The sequence below is a fragment of the Thermobia domestica genome, chromosome 1 (genome assembly GCF_964235325.1).
Source record: "Thermobia domestica chromosome 1, izTheDome1.hap1.1, whole genome shotgun sequence".
In the NCBI taxonomy this organism is placed as follows: domain Eukaryota; kingdom Metazoa; phylum Arthropoda; class Insecta; order Zygentoma; family Lepismatidae; genus Thermobia; species Thermobia domestica.
Genome location: NC_137454.1, coordinates 126,516,429 through 126,536,749, shown reverse-complemented (window position 1 = coordinate 126,536,749; position 20,321 = coordinate 126,516,429). Strand labels below are relative to the sequence as shown.

Here is a 20,321-nt window from a genome sequence, read left to right as displayed (position 1 = left end):
CTTGCCTTTCCGCGTTCTTTTCCGCCTAGCTTGACATTTCCTTGTTTACTGAACATCAGACTCATCGTTTTTTGATTAAACAAAATCACGGAGGACACATCGACAGGGGGTATTCGTCACAAGGCTAAGGAAGGTGCAGGATCGCCATGACAGGCACGTCGCTCCATTGGAGAACAACCAACTCCATGTCTTGGGAGTACCATTCTGTCGGTTCATCGCCGCAGATTCACTAGAGTCCAATATCTGACTAGTGGATTGAAGGTGTAGGAGAACATCATTGGAAACGCATCAAGACGAGAGAACTCGACGCCCCTGGCAGTCCAGCAGGATTGAGTTCCAGTTGATGGCTGACTCCAGTATATCCAGGCTCCTCCAGGGAAAACCATTCATCATTCAGATGATCAGGACAACACCAGTCTCATCGAAATGTCAGGCTAGTGCTCATCCTTTATCTCTTAATCATAATCTCTCTCTCTCTCTCTCTCTCTCTCTCTCTCTAGCCTTTTCCCCAACTAGTCATTTTCAAAATTAAAACATTTGAATTTTATTTGAATTCAACCATAATTTCTCAGTTAAGTACCGTGTTGTGCATCAGTTTTATCCCCAATTGTCACATTATTCTATGAGTATTTTAGAGATTATTCTGAGCTACAACTGACGGCACAGCACCGGTACATAATGTTCTCTTATTTTATAGTTTTTAGCATCTTCTTAAAGTCGATTAATATTTTTTTTTGTATTGTTATTTTTCTAATCGTTTGTGCGTTTTTTAAAGATTGTTTAATTTCCCACTTTTTCGTTGCTGCAAGAGCTTAGAGCTTATTGTTTGAAATTAACAACAGTAATTAAAATCGGTACAACTATATTGGAGTTAATTGTGATTATTCACAAGCTGAAATCGTTTAATTACAAAATTAATATTGTCAGCCGTTGTGGAGCATCAAGGTCTAGCTTCCAAACCTTATCACTAAGTCCTAGCGAAATTTATATGAAATCACCGCTAAAACTTACCGCTCATGTATTTGCATGGCACAGGGGTTCATGGGAAGGACGGGAGTCAATTTGCTAAGGAGTTACACGTGAATAAAGAAGCTGTACGGCAAATAATTACCCAAGATCTCAACACGAGGAAAGTCTGTATCCATTTCGTGTCTCATTCCTTAACAAATGACCTAGAAAGGGGCAGGGTTGATCATTGCAAATAAGTTATTGCTACTCCGAATAGGAACCCTAACTTCCTCCTGAATATCGTTATTGGAGATTAAACTTTTTTTTTTTTTAATTTGAACCATCAACAAAATATCAGAGTGCAAAGTGGAATTCTCCGAACTCTGCACAAGTCAAAGCTCTGCGCCACTTAAAACCTAAAATCAACCTTTTGCTCATGGTTTTTAATGATAGTAAGGACATTGTGCACAAGGAATTTGTGCCTACAGGACACTCAGTTAATGCCTCATTTTACCTTGAGGTATTGAAGCGGTTAACGTGAGGCTTGAGTATCGGAGTAATGTTCAGTGGCATCTGCTCCATGTCAATGTTCCAAATCACAAAACAGTGAGTTGGAAGGCTTTTTGTTCCAAAACGTGATCTGTGCGTTATCCCATCCTCCATATTCACCAGATTATTTTCTATTTCCTAAACTCAAGTCTGCTCTTAAAGGTTCGCACTTCGATAACGGAACGACCATCAAGAGGGTTATGACAAGGGTTTTCAACAGCATTCCTCAAAAGGTCTCCGAGCAATGCTTCTATTCACTGGCGGTCAGGGCCCTGACTGACGCCACTGCAGGAGGATCGTACATTGAACGACCCAAGGTAAGAAACTTTCTATGTTTACTATACTGTCTTGATTTCAAATTGGCGTATACGTCTCGTATATCCTTTGCTGAAAAGGGGCGCTAAACTTAACAAATAACATCTTTGTTTCCTCCACTTTTGTTTACTTTTACATCCCACGATTATACTCCGGGGTTAAGAGAGACGGTGATGATGGTAATGATTGAAATGGTGTAATAAATAAAGTAAAAGGAATCGGGAGAATTGGGAGAAAACATATACCTACGTTGTTTGTCTACCACAAAGCCCATTTGACAGGAGCTGGGACCGACCCACGGTCCCCATGCAGCAGAGGTGAGAGCTCTACCACTGAATCACCCGGTCCCAATTTGTTTCCTATGTGCAAATTTGCTGTTTGTTATAAAGAAATCTTTTGTGATCCAAAAGTCGTATTGCCAAGTTTCTCTCAATAAATAAATAAATAAATCCAAGTTATCATATTTACTCTTTCATGTGCAGAATATGCATTTATTCATTTGTAATATGACTCTAACTTATGCGCAATATCTTTCTCTTGAACTCTTTTTTTATGTAATTGAAAGGAAACAGAAAAAAGCTATTAAAAATCGTAATTTGCTTTGTAATCGCCTACAATACTTCGTCTTGTCTTTAGCGCCAATCTCTTTGTTGTGTTATTGTTCCGCACAAAAGCTGTGATTCGTGACTGGCGCGACCTCCAAATCCTCTGAGCTTCCATTTTTTCTTTCTTTCTTTTTTTACTTTGCACATCCCAACAGGGAGACGCCCCAGCACGTTTTTTGCTTTATGCTAAAGTAACTGGCAGTCTAGTTTTTGCTTTGATCCATTCAGAGCACAGTTCCCAAACTTTTATAACTGGCATCTTACTTTGTAAACCAAGAGAATTCAATGGCTTCTCGCTGGTAAAGTATAGGAAATGTTAGTATAGAGGGAAAAAAATCCATTTTTACACTTAAGCAAATTATTTAATATTATGACACGTGCCGAACTCATCAATGGAGCTCTTTTTCTAGCTATTAACTAACAACCTAAACTCCAATAACTAACATATGGAACAGTGATAATTCTCTTATACGCTTGGCGTCCATATTTTCAGCTCCCAAGAGAATATCGTGCTTCTAGTGCTCCAAGTCTTTTCTATTCTTTTCAGTAGGTTAGGGTTGACCAAAGAGAAAAACAGTGTATGTATATTATTGTTTTTCTCATATCATCTGTTCTCCTTTTCTTCTATCTTGACAAGTAAACAATTCTACATTTGAAAAATCCTGATATCGTTTCTGTACAACTGTCATATTAATTCTACAGTTTCTCGGGCACTTTCAAAAATGTAAGTTTAATCTCCCATTGATCATCCTCAGCTCTGACTAACGCTCTCACTTTCCATGTTATGCCCCCGCGTAGCGCAGTCGATATTGCTCTCGCCCTCGATGCTAGCGGTCACGGGTTCGATTCCCGGTGGGGGCACTCGGTTGAAAAAGTGTAAAAAGCTTCTTCAGGCCAGCCATCCTGAATGAGATTTTCCTGGGTTTTCCTTATTCACACCAAACAAATGCCGCGATGGTGCCTAACTTATAGGTCCCATGCCGCTTCCTTCCTTCCCCAATTCTTCCTTCTCTTTCCCCGGATAGTGTCTTCGCCAAGGGACGTCATCCCTCATACGTGAAGGGATAAGTGGCCATAGATGCCGAAAGCCCAGAGATCTAAATCTTAAATCCTAAATCACTTTCCATGTTCATCAATCAATTATGTATAATTTATTTACTACTTCAGAGCACCAAAGATAGATTTATGTCATACATTTTAACTTATTTTTATCTTAATTTATTATTTCATGTAATGCTTATGTTTTTATATAAATGATCAACTATGGCATTTACACATGTGAATATGAACTCGTGTGTTATCAGAAAATGTCAGTGTTATCAGAAATTTTTGTAATTTTATATAATAATAATAATGTTTAATATATCTATTGGCAGCAAACAGCATTATACCCACAAGTGCAGCAAGGAAAAAGAGAAAAGTGTATTTAGAAACGTAAGGTACATGCAAATAGAATATCAACATCATGTTAAAATATAAAATATATGTCATCATACAGAATACTAATTAAATAGATTACAAAATATTTTTTTAAAAATATAAAAACAAACATGCAGTATATATGTTATAATTTTTTTAAAAAATGAAACATGAGTTAGAATAAATAACTACATCATACAAAGCAGGGATAAAAGCCCATATTTCAGTGCTAATAGATTGCATATATTTGAAGGATTTTGAAAGTGCTTCAATAAACCAAAATATCCTTGATTTTTGACCTTAAAGTTCTCCGTCTTTTTATGAAAATGCTTTTTAAATAAAAGAGTAAGTAGTCTATTCATGTATACTGTATACCAGGTGGTCCATTAGTGAAGTTGGACAACCAACCATACAGTGAAGTTAACTGGGTTGCCTAAATCCGAGGGTAACCTGCTTACATAAGTTTCTATATCGTGTGCACATACTAGTACAATTACTATTGTGTTTTTATTATTATTATTATTATTTTTTAATAATAATTAGCATATTTGTTCCAAAATAAACATCGGACAGCTTGACAACAATATCTTTCGGGTCTTTAACGATTTTGAGCAACAAAGTAAAATCTGTAGATAATGTTGCTACCACTCCCAAATTTACCGGCATTAGCCATGACTTCCTAGAATTTATATTTATCCAAACTGGATTCAAAACATTCTTCATGAACATAGTCAAAGTGGTTCTCAGCCTCCTAGGATGTCTCTACTTCCGTCTTATTGTGTGTTATAGAAGAAAAATCTCGTCCAGTTCTTTACCAGGAGGTAATGTGCCTAAGATCGATGACACATTCCCGCGCTGGATGGCGATGCTGATACGTTGGAAAAGGAATGCAGTAGCTCGGGGGTCACCAGTTTTGATTGCTATTCGATGACCAACCTCATTAATGAAATTAGATCCTTCGTGACCCCAAGACCCACTAGTTTCTATTGCTACTGTTACAAACCAATATTTGTCCAATAGGTTTGAGTATTTTAGTCTTTTGTCTGATTCTCTGTGAGCGGCGACGAGACCTGCCTGAATTGAAGAATGGGATAAGTTGGAAGGAGCAAACGTATCGGAACATGTGAAATCCCAGACTAGTGCCTTTCCATTTTTCCACGGTACCAAAGTCATGCCATCAGGCCTTTTACCATCAGAGCGGCAACAACCATTTGGTTCTTTTATTGAAGGAACTCCCGCTGAAACGAGGGCTCTACAAATAATGTCGTTTACAATATGATGTCGAGATTGTCTTCCCGCACTTTTTTTTACATGAAAGACCATGTAATCCTTTATTATCAACATATGCGTTGCAAGCAGGACAAAAGTGAGGCTCACAGATATTAGCACCTAAGCGCAGAGCTGTAGCAATACGAAAGCTCTCATTAGAAAGGTGTAGGCCGAGTGTGTGAGAAGGTAGGGCTTGAAGCCATGCTCCGTTTTTGGAGGAGGAGACAGCTAAAAGCCTGGCTTTGTCATCTGGGTTATTGGTTGATGATAGGAGTGAAGATAAATGAAGCTTGACTATAGGTTCATCCCAAACAGACTGAACATGTCTTTTGTCGTTAGGTGGGGGATCCATTCCAACCAGACTAGTCCATTTATCGATGCATTCTTGTACATCTCGAATCGAGTCTAAGTCAACCTCCTGTTGAAGAAGAGATCCAATTAGTTCTCGTGAGCCATAGAATGATGCGAGGAAAGAAGGTATGGCGATATCCATGGCTCGACGAATCCCAAGGCCCCCATTCTCCACTGGTAAGGAAGCTTGTAACCATGAACTGTCTTTCAAAGAACAGTTTAGGATGGATTCCAGTCCTGTTCTAAGAGTGTGGTCGAAATTGTCAAGTAATTTATCATCCTGCCAAGAAGGGGAACAACGAAGGAAATACAGTAATCTTGGAAGTGAGAGTGAAGCTTGTAGTAAATAATAGGCGGAGTGTGCAGAAAGCTTTGATAATTGAGAAAAAAAGAATTCTAATTTTGATATCTTGTCCAATAAAATTTTGCTCCTTGATTCGGTAGAGATGGCAGCCCCTAAAAGTTCCGCATTGGTAGGAGATAAGAGTTTGATACCAGGTGCTACTTCATTAAACCTTTCATAAAGGTCTATTACTATTCGCAAATGGGATGAACATAAATGTTCAACATAGTGTAGAATAGATTATTTAAAATTCAACCTATGAAACAACGTATAATTTTAGACACTTGTGTATGATATTTTGACAGCTGCCTATGACAACACTGATTCAAATTAAGTTGTTGGTAGTGGTATAAACTACACACGGAATTTCCAGTAAGGAATGAAAATGAACATCTACGAATATTTTCCAAATGTTCGTATGCTAGTATTCTCTATTATTTGCTTCGGTGTGCATGCTACTTTAGAACATTCAGCAAATTACGATCGTGTAATCTTACTTTTAAATAGATAAGATGGTTTCTATATGACTTAATTTTATTCCTAATGTTCATACTGATATGTTTGAGGCTATTATCTGGCATATGTGGATTAAGTCCGTTAAATGAATGAAGGGATTTCATGAATAAGTTTGAATTGAAGATTTAGATATGTAGAAAGAGGTTATTTATTTTAGATGGAAGATATCTTATTAAGTGATGATTTTGATGGTAACTCGCTATCATCTGCTAATTGGAAATTATAGTTGGAGTTTAGATTGTCTAAAATAAGATTTTTTTGTTTAATTAGTGAAAAAATTAGATCAGTGCGTTGATTACTAATTGCTAACTTACTATTCAGAATATCGGCTAGACTTAATTATGAACAATAACGCACGATTGATGCAACAGATCTTTCGTCATTGAGTAATTGTTGAAATACGTGATCTGTCTTAGCAGTTTTCTTGACTCGGACGTTTGGGTTATTTTCCTTTTTTCTTTCTTTCTTTGTTTCGTTTACTTTATTTACCGTAATTGTAGACTGTTGTTAAATGTATATGTTTCTTGGAGTAACAATAATTTCTAAACAACTGCCACGTCTCATATGTTACCTTTAGTATCGGCGAAAGCGACTCGCATGATACCTCCAATATGTGTGATATGTTTCTATGATGTATGATATATTTCTATGATGTTCTAAAATGTATGATATATTTTTTATACGAAGACAAAGTGCTTTTTTAAGCAGGTCACCCTGGGATTTAGGCAACCCAGCTTACTTCACTGTATGGTTGGTTGTCCAACTTCATTATTGTACGGCTCAAATGGACCACCTGTTATATATAAAATTTGGCTGAAATTGAAATTGAATTATTAACAGCAAATCATATGGCCATAAGGTATTCACTGTCAAAACCAGGAAACAACATATGTAATATTAGCATCTCTCCCCTTTGGTCGAGTAGCTAGGGCGTGCGCCTTATTTTTGAACATAGTCTCAGATTCGATTCCCAATGGGACAGAAAAACAAAATTTTGAACACATTATGGAGTTTCGGATTTCACCTCAAATGCAGACCCATGCCTCATATAGCTTTGGAGTGACGCTTGGTCTGAAAAGAGACGCTAAACCCCAACAGAAAACAATTATATTGGTGATCGGTATAAACCTTACTGTATTCGTAAGTTTGTGGCTTTTAGTTAACAAAAAATAATGATTTTGCCAAAACAAGTTTTTCAGCAGTCTCTTGCCTTTGGAAATCCTGAGCTTTTATTTATTGAATTTGTCACATCCTCAACTTCCAATTGTGAAAGTGAAACAAAAAATGCGTAATGATTATAGATAGAAAAATTGAGCAAGGAATACCATAAGGAACAGGATAAAAGTTACAATAGGTAGTCTGAACCATTTGTAGCATTATGATAGTGAAATATAAAATACAATGATGCGTATTTTAAATTGTTTAGATTTTCCAAATACAGTCGTAAATTTTCATGATCGTAGCAACGCTGCCTAAGAACAAACTTTTGTATAACTTAACAAGAACCAAAGTTATTTCAACTGTTTAAAAAAAATACTCTCGAAACAAACTTTCACAAATCAAGAGTATTCTTCTATACACTTTACCCCCGTTGCAAGAAAATCTTTCTGTTCAACTTTGTCTTCTGGTGCAGTTCCATCGGTCGTTGCCTTTTCTTCAACCTGACAATGCGCTTCCGCATGCATTCACACAGAGAGACCACTTGGAACAGCCGTTTAGCAGGAGTAAGCTTTAGGCAGCTGATGAAGCGGAAAACTTTGTGTGTCTTCTGGATGCTGTAAGCAGATTCGTAGACGAGAGAGGGGGAAGTGGCTGCTGGAGGAAGAGGAGGGGAAACTGCGAAAATGCAAATTGCCTACCATCGTTTTTAGCGACCGCGTACGTAATAAAAGAGCCGACTCAGTTACTCATAGAGTAACACTTTGTCTTTTTTCTTCTCTCTTTCACCGTATTCCTATGCAATTGGCCAACACTTGGAACCAATGTTGCCAATTTAACCATATGAATGCTAATTCTAGTTATATTTACATTGTTGTTTAGCCATCAAAAAATTTTTTTTGGTCGATTCTGCAGTCATAGTTTCGCCATTTCTAGCCGTTTGTGCTTAGCAGTAATAAAATATCTTTTCAATCAAAAGTCCTCTATTTTATGAACAAAAACAAAGCAAAATATGTGTAATATTTTGTTAATCTTTCTGCTTGTAGGAAGTCTCATGTTACCACATCACAGTCTATTTTAAACATCTTCTATTATCACTGTAGCTTTCTGTATCTTTCGGAAAATCACAATTTTTGATATTGCATCTTAGCATAGCAAATTTTTTAACACGTATTTAATTTGCGGATGCTAATTTCGAGTTTACGTTTGGCGTGGATTGAGTACTTGTAGTGTTGTGGTAAAAATGAATGGCACCACCAATACATAGTCAACACCACAGCAAGGATTGGGGACAAAGACAAATTTCAAGGGATGTGTAGGCACATTCTTGAGAATGATGCAAGCAAGAGGATACTGTGAATATTTTAAGTGTAAGTTAAGAATAAAGATATTTTAATATTGAAAGAATATCACAGTATTTTTTTGGTGTACAGTAAAACAAATATTCAGTTTCTTCATTGTTGCATTCGCTAATAGCTATAATTTTAGAAGAGCGTAGCCATTTTTAGCCACACTTTGTAGGTCATTTAGCTATTTTCTGAGGGCTCCCGTTGACAACACTGCTTGGAATAGGGTTTAAAGAGAGAGAGCGAAGGAAAGCAAGGGAAAAGAGTGAAAGACTTTCACCAGAACAAAAGTGTTGTTTTGGAAACTTTCCAACAGAAACACACACACACATATATACAAAAAACAAAATGTATTTTGCTTTTCCACATAGTTGAATTTCTTTGTTTGGTTCCTTTGTCTCATTGTGGTTACATTAACGTTACAAATTCCACTCTAAAGTCCGCCGGACCCCTCTTCTGCTTCTAAAGCTAATAAACGTTAAGCGATTTTCTTTTCTACTTTTTATTTTTCTAAAAATCTACGGAAAAGATTTTAAAATATTCTTAACATAAGCCAACCTTGACTCAAGTGTGTTTTGTGTTTAAGACTAGCAGTCTCAAGTTTCCTTAAAGAGAATTTTATGTTTGGTCTTTTAATATTTTTTTTTTTCTTAATGGATTATTTCCTTCCGTTTTGTGGATATTTTCAGGATGAATTTGGAAGCAAATAACTGCAACCAGGATTTTAATGGGCAACAATCAGAGAGCTTTATAAATATAATTTCTTTTGAACGTGTATTTTATATGATAATCAGCGCTAAGGCGAATTACGTTTTGGAAAATGTAACGTTATTAGAGACAAGTTGTTCCAAAATGTGAAAAATTTTCTGAATCCGTCTCATCAACTAAAATATGAGTACTATAAAGTGGAAAATGGACAAATTTACTTCAAATTTAAAATACAAGAGTTTTGCAATATTGTCATATTTGCAGTATTGTCATCAAAGGTGCTCCCTAGTATGAGAATAGATAGTGGTAGGTTGTGCCATAAAGTTTATCCAGTGCTCTATTCCGTGTGTGATTTAACACTTACAGAAAGAAGGGGTAATCAATTCAGAAACTTTTGATTTAGAATTGGTGCAAAATGTTGCGGAAGTAATCCGATACATTTGTTGTAAGAAGTCGAAGATTCATCTGATTATCGTACAACAATCAGATAGTTTAAGAAATTTTCCTCGGATTCAAAGAAGCTTGCCGATTAGCCAATGTCAGATACGCCAAAAGTTGATTCTGAGGTCGTACTACGGGCCATAGAGGGAAATCCAACGACTAGCAATCTGAGGTTAACAGGCGAGCTCGGAATCTCTTAGTTCAATGTGGTTATTCATCTTTACTATGCTAGGGGGTCTTACCTCTACTCAAGGCAAAACTTTAACTTAAGGATTATCGAAACTTTCTCCAATCATCTTAGGGACCCCAAAACCTATCAACTCCACACTAATATTGGTCATTTTCAGTTATTTTTACGTATCACAATTTCTAAAATCATATAACCAACAGCCTTAATATTGGGCTAAGGAAGAAGTTGATCAAATGCAATATGGCTCACAGACTTGTTACGCCATATTACGAAAGTTAGAGAAGAAATATTTAGAGAACTTCGAAATGTGGTGTTGGAAGAAGATGGAGAAGATAGAATGGAGAGAGAAAGCGATAAACGAAGATGTTTTAAAGCAGGTAGGAGAGAAGAGGACGCTTTTAGCCAGCATCCTTCGTAGAAAGGCCAATTGGATTGGACATATCTTGTGAAGAAATTGAATTCTTTATATCGCCGTAGAAGGAAAGATGAAAGGAAAGAGAGGAATAGAAAGAAGAGAAAGAACACAACTGATCGATGATTTGAAGAATAGAAAAAAATATTGGAAGTTAAAAAAAGGGAGGTGAAGACCAAGAAACGTGGAAGAAACATTTTCAGGTCGAAACTTAAATGAACAAATAAAAAAGCCCCATTAGTCCCAGAATTTGCCAAAAGGCAAAATACTTACTAATAATCACAATTTTACCTCTCACTCAGGGTACTAATGGGTACTTACTTGGACTTAACCGGTATAAGATCTGCCACCAATTAACTTAGCGACTCTGAAAACTAATGATTCGGCGCTAATATCGATCGTTTTTCATATTTTTACATGTCACCATTTAAGCCCGCCGGGTGTTAATTGGGGCTTAAATCGAACTTAAGCAGCAGCGAGAATATCACTATTTATCTAAGTGACACCGAAAACCACGGATTTGATACTTATACCGACGGTTTTCGATCACCTATACGCCCCGTCTCCCCTTTCTTACTTCTCCTGGGTGTGCAAGGGATCTTACTCTCACTTGAGGATGAACTTGGACTTGAACGGCATTCGAACTGTCACCAATCAGCTCATGGACCCTAAAAACTATGGATTCGACACTAATATCGGTCGTTTCCTATCTTGTTTTTATATATTCTCCCTCCTACTCTCCTTTAGATGTGCTACGGTGTCTTACCCTGACAGTACACTTTTCCAGGCTCTGACAAGTAAAAGGTCCAAATGGATGAATCGAGGTGCGGGATGAGACACAATGCGCCTGATAGAGAATGTGAAAATATGTGTATGTGCAAAGGTATAGCGGCTGAAGCCATGAGAAACGGAGGGGGAGGGGGTCAAAGTTTGTGGGAGAAGGGCTATGCTATGTCATAGAAATACATCAAACAAACTGTTGAATCGTGAAAATACTGAAAGAGAGAATGCAAATTGTGGTTGTTTCACATATTGGCAAAAGATCACGAACATATTGGCAAGAAAAGAAAGATCACAAACCTCAACCGTCATCTTGAAATCCACCATTTTGAAATCGGTGATATTTTTTTTTAAAATAGAAAGGTAGTCATGTGATATATCAATTAGGGCCTGCATGTTCTTAAAAAGTCAATTATGAACTTTAGAGATCGTTATATTTACTTATTGGAAGATTTAGTATAATCTTTATAGTTATTTACGAAAATCTAGGAGACTAATACTCGTATGTTGAAAGTTTACATGATCACGAAAACACATGTAAGTTACACATATTCACAAGCCAAGAAAACAAACAGTCAAATTTGATAATAATAATAATAATAATAATAATAATAATAATAATAATAATAATAATAATAATAATAATAATAATAATAATAATGTAAATATATCTAATTTGGATATTAAATTTGATAGGTGTACCAAGTTAGACTAAAATTGCTCTAGACATTCCAGAGTTATGCTGGAACATACAAACACACATACAACCATTCACACACACATATATAACCATATATATGATTGGTATGGTCTTGGTATATATATGCTCATATGCTATTTAGCAGTTCAAATTTGAACAAAAAGGTGCCAATAAACGTGCGCAGTTGACACACTGTCAATATAGCCTGTAGTTCATATGAATGAAAATGTAAATGAAAGGTCGAGCTCTATGCAAGTGGTGGAACTAATCTCCAGTAGAACAAACATCTGAAAAATGCATGGAAGTAAAGTAATGCTTTAATGACATTCTCCACCTCCTATTAAGAACAATTTTAAAGAGGTTGTCCAACAGTTCAAACGTGAAGTTGATGAATAATATTAGGAAATTAGTGCATTCCAGTATTGTATATACCCAGACTGTTGACATACTGTTAGATGAAATGAGAACGATACTCAATATTCTCTCTCCATGGTCTATGCAGTTACACAATCAGGGCTTCATAAAACCACAACACCATGAACTTGATGAGAGAATCAGGAAATGTTTGTTTACAACATCATATCATTGACTACTGTATTTGTTCAAAGTACTCTGCTAGATTAGAACTGTCACGCTGTTGTATTGGTCTTTAAATGAGGTTCAATATGAGTACTAATTAGTCGTATACAGAGGACGGCTGCTCTTTCAAGAAGCAAAAATTTGGTTAAACAAACATAGGTATGGCCAGTGAGTTTTAACGCAATGATCGAAATATGGATATTGTGTGAAACAAGTTAAGGTTCAATTAAAGAGATATGGCACGAAGTCATACAAACGTTAATCAGATATTATCTTCCATGTACGAGAGAGGAATATCTCATTGTGTTAACCTACCAGTCCTCCAGAAATTAGTCTAGCTCTTAATTATTAACTTCAATCACTTTTCTAGTGTATATACATGATCAAGAAACTGAATGCAAAATCTTCTTTAAAACCCATTTCTGATAGTTCTAGAGAGCGGAAACTGGATTTAACACTACTCAAGATATACAGAAATAATGACAGTAAATATTCAATGGCAAATGTGTCTATTGCAATAATTTGAATAATAACTAACTAACTAAATCCTATGGAACCCAGAGGTTCAATTGTCGCATTCAGAAAAGCTCTGCATTGACCTATATATATATATACATATATATATTAGCGAACTGGATCCAGTTTCTACTTTGTAGTCCTATTTCTGCGAGATTAATCTTATCAGGAGAGACCTCTGCATTTCTTTCTATTGTGATGCTATAATCCCCTACCAAATTTACATCATTATTACACGCCATAATCTGGTGAATACCATTCAGTTCTAGGCCATTGCTAACAATGAATCAGGATCGACTCTCTTCACTAATTTCTGTTATATCAATCAAAACTCTAATTTCATGGTTGTAGCATAGTCTAAATGAAAATGTCCATAAAAAGTCACAAAATACTGCCTTGAAACTCTATTCTGGCATATTATCACTAGGAGTATTTTCATATCTTCAGCAACGTTTATTATAGATATACAGTATTAAGATATATATAAAAAAAATGAAGTACATATATCAAAATAGATTTTTAAAAGTAACTCGTGTAAACAAAAAATAGGGAATTTTCCTGCTATTTTATAATTAAGAAGACATTGTCAATAATAATGAAGATTTATTTGCTTACAAAACAATGTATTATTTTTATTTTTATAAGAAAGGCAATGAAGAAGATATCTAATTTTGAATACTTAAACCATATTTCTTTGCAATTTGACATATGCAAAATAGACACAAGAATGAATGAACAAGGTTGTTGGAAGAACAGGTATTTCTTGTTTTGCATTTTCTGTGCTGTATTGTTCTTTTGTTACTTCATTTCATAACAATGACAAAGACAAAATATGCAAGACCATTGACTTTGACACACGTATTCCTTTTGCATAACTTTTTAAACATTTTTTACTAATCCATAAGACGAAAAAGTTAGGCGTCTTCATATGAAACAGAAGTCAATAACGTAATAATAGTAAAAATAAGAAAAACAAAGAACAAATTTGACCTTCAAAAACATCAAGAGTTTCCACTTTCCATTTAACTAACGATCAGACGAATGAAAAAAAAAAGAAGGTAAATGTGCATCCCACACTAAAATACTACGTATAATTTCTCTGAATTCAGTTACCTAGATTCTGTTTGGTTTCTAGTTCATGAACGATTTTGTTTTTGTCCTAATCAGCTTTCTTCCCCCCCCCCCCACCCATCAAATTCTGTTCTTCCATTGAAATATTTCAGGGACAAAATAATTTACCTCAATCAGCATATTCATTAGAAAGTTTGATTGTAGGATGGTCGATTGGGACTTGGTAATTTCTGTCTCTCGTTGTCCTTATTAAAATGCGTATGTGTATATATGTGTCTATCATACAGAATGTATGAAACATGTTAATGAACATATTATTAAGCTAAATCATACATACAACTACGCATTTTTGATGACGCTTTGTAATTTTCTCTTTTTTTCCTGAATTGCACTAATTACCTCATGCAAAAATGTATTATTTAGTTCATGGTCCCTGATCTAAAATATTGACCTAAAATATGTGAATATCAACCTAAATATATACTAACCTTCGTTGCTGAATGATCAGTTAGAATAAAATTATTATCAATTTAACATTTCGATTTATTTACTACTAGTGTCAATTACCCACTTTCCTGGGTTAAAATTTAAAAAAAATTAATGGTGGTCCAATATGTTCCGTTAATCAGTCACTTTTTACTATTACTGAAGTGCTCTCAAATCGATATAAACAAAGAAAATATAATGCAAAATCAGAAAATAATAAGTAATTTTTATAAATAAAAACTAAATTTACTACTGTTGGCTGAATTTGGATTTAAACGGCATCAGAAGTACCACTTTTCATCTCAGCGACCCCGAAAAGAATGGATTCGGCACTAATATCGGTCATTGTCGATCATTTTTTTTTAAATCTCCCCTTGTTCTCCTTTAAGTTGCAATCTCAAAGTGAAATAATAAAAACAATCCCAGGTCTGAACATCATGTATGTTGAAAATTTCATCGAGATCGGTCGAGTAGTTCAAGTGTTACTAAGTCATAAAGATAATCACTTTCATTTTTATTGATCTTAATATCTCTCAATATCATAATCATTTCTTTCAATGACTTTCAATATCTTTCAATGACTCTTAATATCGTAATCACTTTTTATGTTGTACTGTTTAATACTTCAAGGTAGTGCACATGGCAAAGGATGTGGGGGTTTTAGAACTCCTCATTTCAACATTTACAAGTCAGCAAGATTTTCATTTAAGCAATTTATTCAATGATTCGATTTCCTAGGAATCCATTCAATACTAAAATCTCCCATAAATGTGCATAGAACAAATACTAACCGACATGCATTCATTCATTGGATTTTATTTGAGTTTTCAGCAAGTTTTTATCTCAGCAGATTCCAGCATAGTAACTCTAATTCTCATTATAGAGATCTACTTCTAAGTGTCTACCACTCAAAATCTTACAAATTGAGAGAAAATTAAGAAGTTTTTCTTTTAGTGACGAAGTAGATAAAAGATCAAACTTCATGCATTTTACTAATCACTCTTTAGATCTATGAGGTCCACCAAATTATAATAAGTATCCACTAATATTATTTGAGGATAACACTCTTTTACTAGAAACAAAATAAAACTTTTAGGAACAATATGATTTTTAGTTAAGATGCAAATACATGGAATTAGCTAAATGTTACTTTATAGATGGAATAAATAGCATAAAAAATAAACTGCATTGCCATTGAGATTGTTTATTGTGTTATTCTTTATTGAATTTTAGCATTTTTTCAGCATTAAGGCTATATATGATATTGACCTACAATTTAAGATGGAATCTAAATCACCACAATGCATTCTAATTCAGTATTCTCCTATTGGGAATCAGTGGCATCATTTTGCACGTTTTCCTTAGTATATTAGTATTCAATTTTTTATTTAAAAAAAGTTGGGTCGATGGATCCCACATGGTTTGACTCCGGGCCAGAAGGCAACGCGAGCAGACACCCGTGTTTCTTTACTGTCACGTCTGAGGAAGGAGCCATTGCTGGACAGGGTGTTGACATGTGATGAGAAGTAGGTCCTGTACGAAGCTTCATGGCGCCGTCATCATTTGTTAGTATCCTATGAACCGGTTCCAAACTAGCCAAAACCAGCACTGCACCAGAACGTCCTCCTGTGTGTTTGGTGGACTGCTTGCGGCATCGTGTATTGGGAACTGCTACCAGCTGGTCACAGCATTAATGCAACTATGTACTGTTAGCAGTTGAGCCGTGTTCAAGAAAAACACAAAATTCTGGACCCAGTACTTCTAAAAAGCAAAGGGGTCCTCCTGTTACTGGACAACTCTAAGCTCCACGTGGCTACGATGACCAGGGACACAATTCAACGACTTGTATGGGAAACACTATTGCATCCGCCATACTCCCCGTACATTGCACGGTCCGATTATTGCCTATTCCATTCCTTGGGCAATCACTTTAGAGGACGCCAGTTCAAAGCCCTATTAGAGGTGCAAAAATTAACTTGATACCTTCTTCGTTTCACGCTCCTTTAAGTTCTACCGCGATGGAACCTATGGACTTCCAGAATGTTGGCAGAAAGTCATCGATTTTGATGGGGACTATTTTTGATCTTCGAGGTACTTCTTAGGTGACATATCGATGTTCAAAGGTGGTGGATGAAAAAGAGACATAACTTCCTTGGTTACCTTTATAGAATAATAATAATTAGTATGAAGACAATAAAGAATACCGATGACTATATTCAGAATGAGGAAGTAAATGAAGAACAAAATTAAGAAGTTATGGAATAGGCAATTATCTACAAAATGGAACAGTAGATAATCCAAAGAAAAAGTTACCGGGAGAAATTTGAATACTGGTACAAAAGGAAGTAGCTGAGAACATAAGATTAAGACTAAGAAGAAAGTACGAAAGGGATAAAAATAAAGGTAGATAATGGCAATAGAAAGATGTGAAAATAATAACAAGAAGAGTAGAAGAGAATGGACATGATAGATGTTGAAGATAAGGAGGAAGAGAAATACTTTTGTCAGAAGCAGTAGTACGAGAGAGATTTCAACAAACAATTGAATAATGAAAATAGGTACTTGTTGATTAGTTAACCAAGACATAAGTTCATAGAAGTAGAAAGTAACAGAAAGTAAATATATATATAAAGCTAATTGGTTTTGAATAATGTCTGATGGTTTACTGTAATGTTGCATCTTGAGAGAATATTAAGATAATAGTAACGAGTAAATTTCTAGTAGACTAGTAGATGAACGGAGAATATAGAGTAATTATCAGTTAGTAAGGAAAATAGTTATAGTTGTTCAGTAAACCTCCACTATCAGTTGTGGAAAATAATGAAATTTCCGCGAATTTTACTTGAAATAACGCTTAACAAATGCAAGCTTAATACTTATTTTACTGCTGATTTACAAGTGTCCATTCCATTGAAAATGAGTGCTATGGAGAGCTAATGTTCATTTAATGATACATTAGTAATATCAGTAAACGTTTTAATCCATAATTGGCATTAAATTATTGGACGTACTTGACTCAGTCACCTATTAAAAAAAATAGAAGAAAAGTGTAAATTGGTTATAAATATTACTGTGAGTTGTTTGTTGGTTTTAGTTACCCAATTAAATTTATTCCAGAAGATTTATTGAGATGCACACAGTGTAATGAAGAATGATAATTTGCCATAGTGATTGATATTTACATATGGTTTGATATACAATAAAAGTACTATCGGAATTATCCAGTTACAATTGAATGTTGAGAAATTTATGTGTCAAATGCGGTTAATTGTTTACCATTTAGATGAAAACATTTGAAATAATAATAATAATAATAATAATAATAATAATAATAATAATAATAATAATAATAATAATAATAATAATAATAATAATAAAGCAAATGTTTTAAATGATCTTTTATTGTATTTATTAAGAACAAAAGCGAAAGTTAACTATTTTATATATTCAGGAAAGTAGCACTTCAGAATGGATGATTGGAAATACAAGTTATCGTGTATGTTATGTAACGAGCAACATGTAACGTCATAAGAGATTGCAGGTTTACCAGGATAGTGAAATAAATTGTGTTTAAACTTCACAGCTGACGATTATGATTATTAAATACTGTTTTCTCTGTCATGTTACAGATACAAAGTAGCATACACAGTTAACTTTTACAAAAGGAAAGAAACTGCTCAATTTTCTGGAAACCTGGTCGACATATGAGAGAAGATAATATTTTGAGCAAGCATCTGGCTCCGATTGTACAGCGCCATCTGTGCATGTCTATTTCCACGGTCAAGAAGTTTATAGTAAAACACGGAGTCACTTTGGTGGTTGTAGAGCAGAGCGTTGAAGTTGACTCTTTCCATACCCGTAGACTCCTGGCATCCTATCCTAAAACTCCACTCCGTGCTGGTGCTATGCGATGAGAAAACGAGAGAGAAAGAGGCCTGTATCCCTAGTAAATTAAACAAGTTTTCCGGCATCTCATCCCCTTCCTTCCTTCTGCCGCTAAAAGATGGCTCCACCGTCGCAGCTGCACACTGCAATAGAATGTTACGGTGCTTTTCCTTGTACTTACTTTACTCCTGGATTTTCTTCCATCATACTTGCAGTATTGCCAGGAATGACACAAAATTTTCTTTGGCAGTGAAATCTTATATTTTGGTGCAACACAGTAAAGAATAGAAGATGGTTTATATAAATACTGTTCTGTAATCTAATGAAGAAAATTACAAATATTAATGCAATGATAATGTGAATAAACCATTTAGCATTGGAAACGAGCTTCTGAACTTTTCCTCCAAAGTCGAGAGTTACTTGTAAGTTATTGTGCAGCTTTTGAAGTACAGATTTGTTTGTGATTTGTAACCTTAGTCTACTGACTAGAAAGCTTACCTTTGGTGTACGGAGGCCCGGATTTAATTCTCGGTGAGAAAACATCAAATGCATTACAGTAGTTCAGATCATACTTTTAATTGTAAATTTCGTCCCATACAAACTCACTGCTGACAAAAGACGTAAATACAAAGAAATAAATCTAATATTTCGTAAGTATCGTTTCCTCAAAATATATATTAAGGGCATAGTGGTTTACTGGGGCAGGTGGAAATAGCTGAGGGATCTTAGACGTTTGGCTTCGGATTACGAGATTCAATCCATCAGATGTTAGAGTTCCTCTGAAGACCATGAGCGTTTTCAGCTATCCTCGATATTGCTGTGTTCGTGTCCTTGTCAAGTCTAGTAGTCATGAGAAGCACAAAACTGTAGCACTACACTAAGAAAATTTTAAGAGAATGACAAAGTTCTCCCTGGTTAGATCCTAGGTAACGTAGATTTGTGATGCGCAGCATCGTACTCGTGGGTTTTCTCGGGGTTCTCCCGTTTCCTCCAAGACTCTAATTCCTCAAATTCTTTCTTAATCATTCACTCTCATTAACCATTCGTGTTCTTTAATCTACAGGGTATAACCGTTGGATGTTAAGTTAAAAATTTCATTTCAGTTTTCAGTTTCTCAAAATATGAAATATTTATTTGTTAAGATTTCAAATAAAGCTGAAGTCTCACATCAATAAACTTATGTAGCGCATAACGGGTGTATGGAATGAGTCAGTGATAGGGACCGCGGAAGTTCATTGATAGAACGTAGGCTATTTGGTTCGATTTTAGCTCTCGCCAAGTTAGCTTCGTGGTAGACAAACCCTGTATGCTTGAGTTTTCTCGGAATTTTCCCGTTTCCTCAGACTTTCTTCACTCCACAATTATCATTCATCTCATCATCACCGTCTCCCTTAGTCTCGGTCCATAATTGTGATGCGGAAAAAGACATGCACTTTTATACTTAGTTCCGTGAGGGAAGATAAACGCAAAAAGAAGACATTAGATTATTCTCTAAAATGGTGACTTAATAAAGGGCGTGTGATGTGAACGTTACATGTCAGCACAGGACCCACTGAAAAGCAGAATATTGCGATCCATGGTGTTACACAGCCGTTTCCATGGTTGGGAGGATACACTGTGGATTAGCTCTTGTTTGGGCTTTCGCCACATATAATCGCCACTCGCGCTTTGAAATAAGGTGGATTATGATTCATCTAACCATGTCATACGTTTCGAGTCTTCAGCAGACCATGT

The 20,321-nt window shown here is 35.4% G+C and overlaps 1 long non-coding RNA gene across 1 annotated transcript in view; it reads left to right on the top strand.

The window, feature by feature from the left end:
* LOC145666584 (uncharacterized) overlaps positions 1-18,956 on the top strand; it is a 38,352-nt gene extending 19,396 nt beyond the window's left edge. Inside the window, exons 3-4 of the long non-coding RNA XR_014127789.1 lie at positions 1,660-1,814; positions 18,332-18,956. This is a non-coding gene — a long non-coding RNA (uncharacterized LOC145666584). The remainder of the gene's footprint in view (positions 1-1,659; positions 1,815-18,331) is intronic.
* The last annotated feature ends 1,365 nt before the right edge of the window (positions 18,957-20,321 follow it).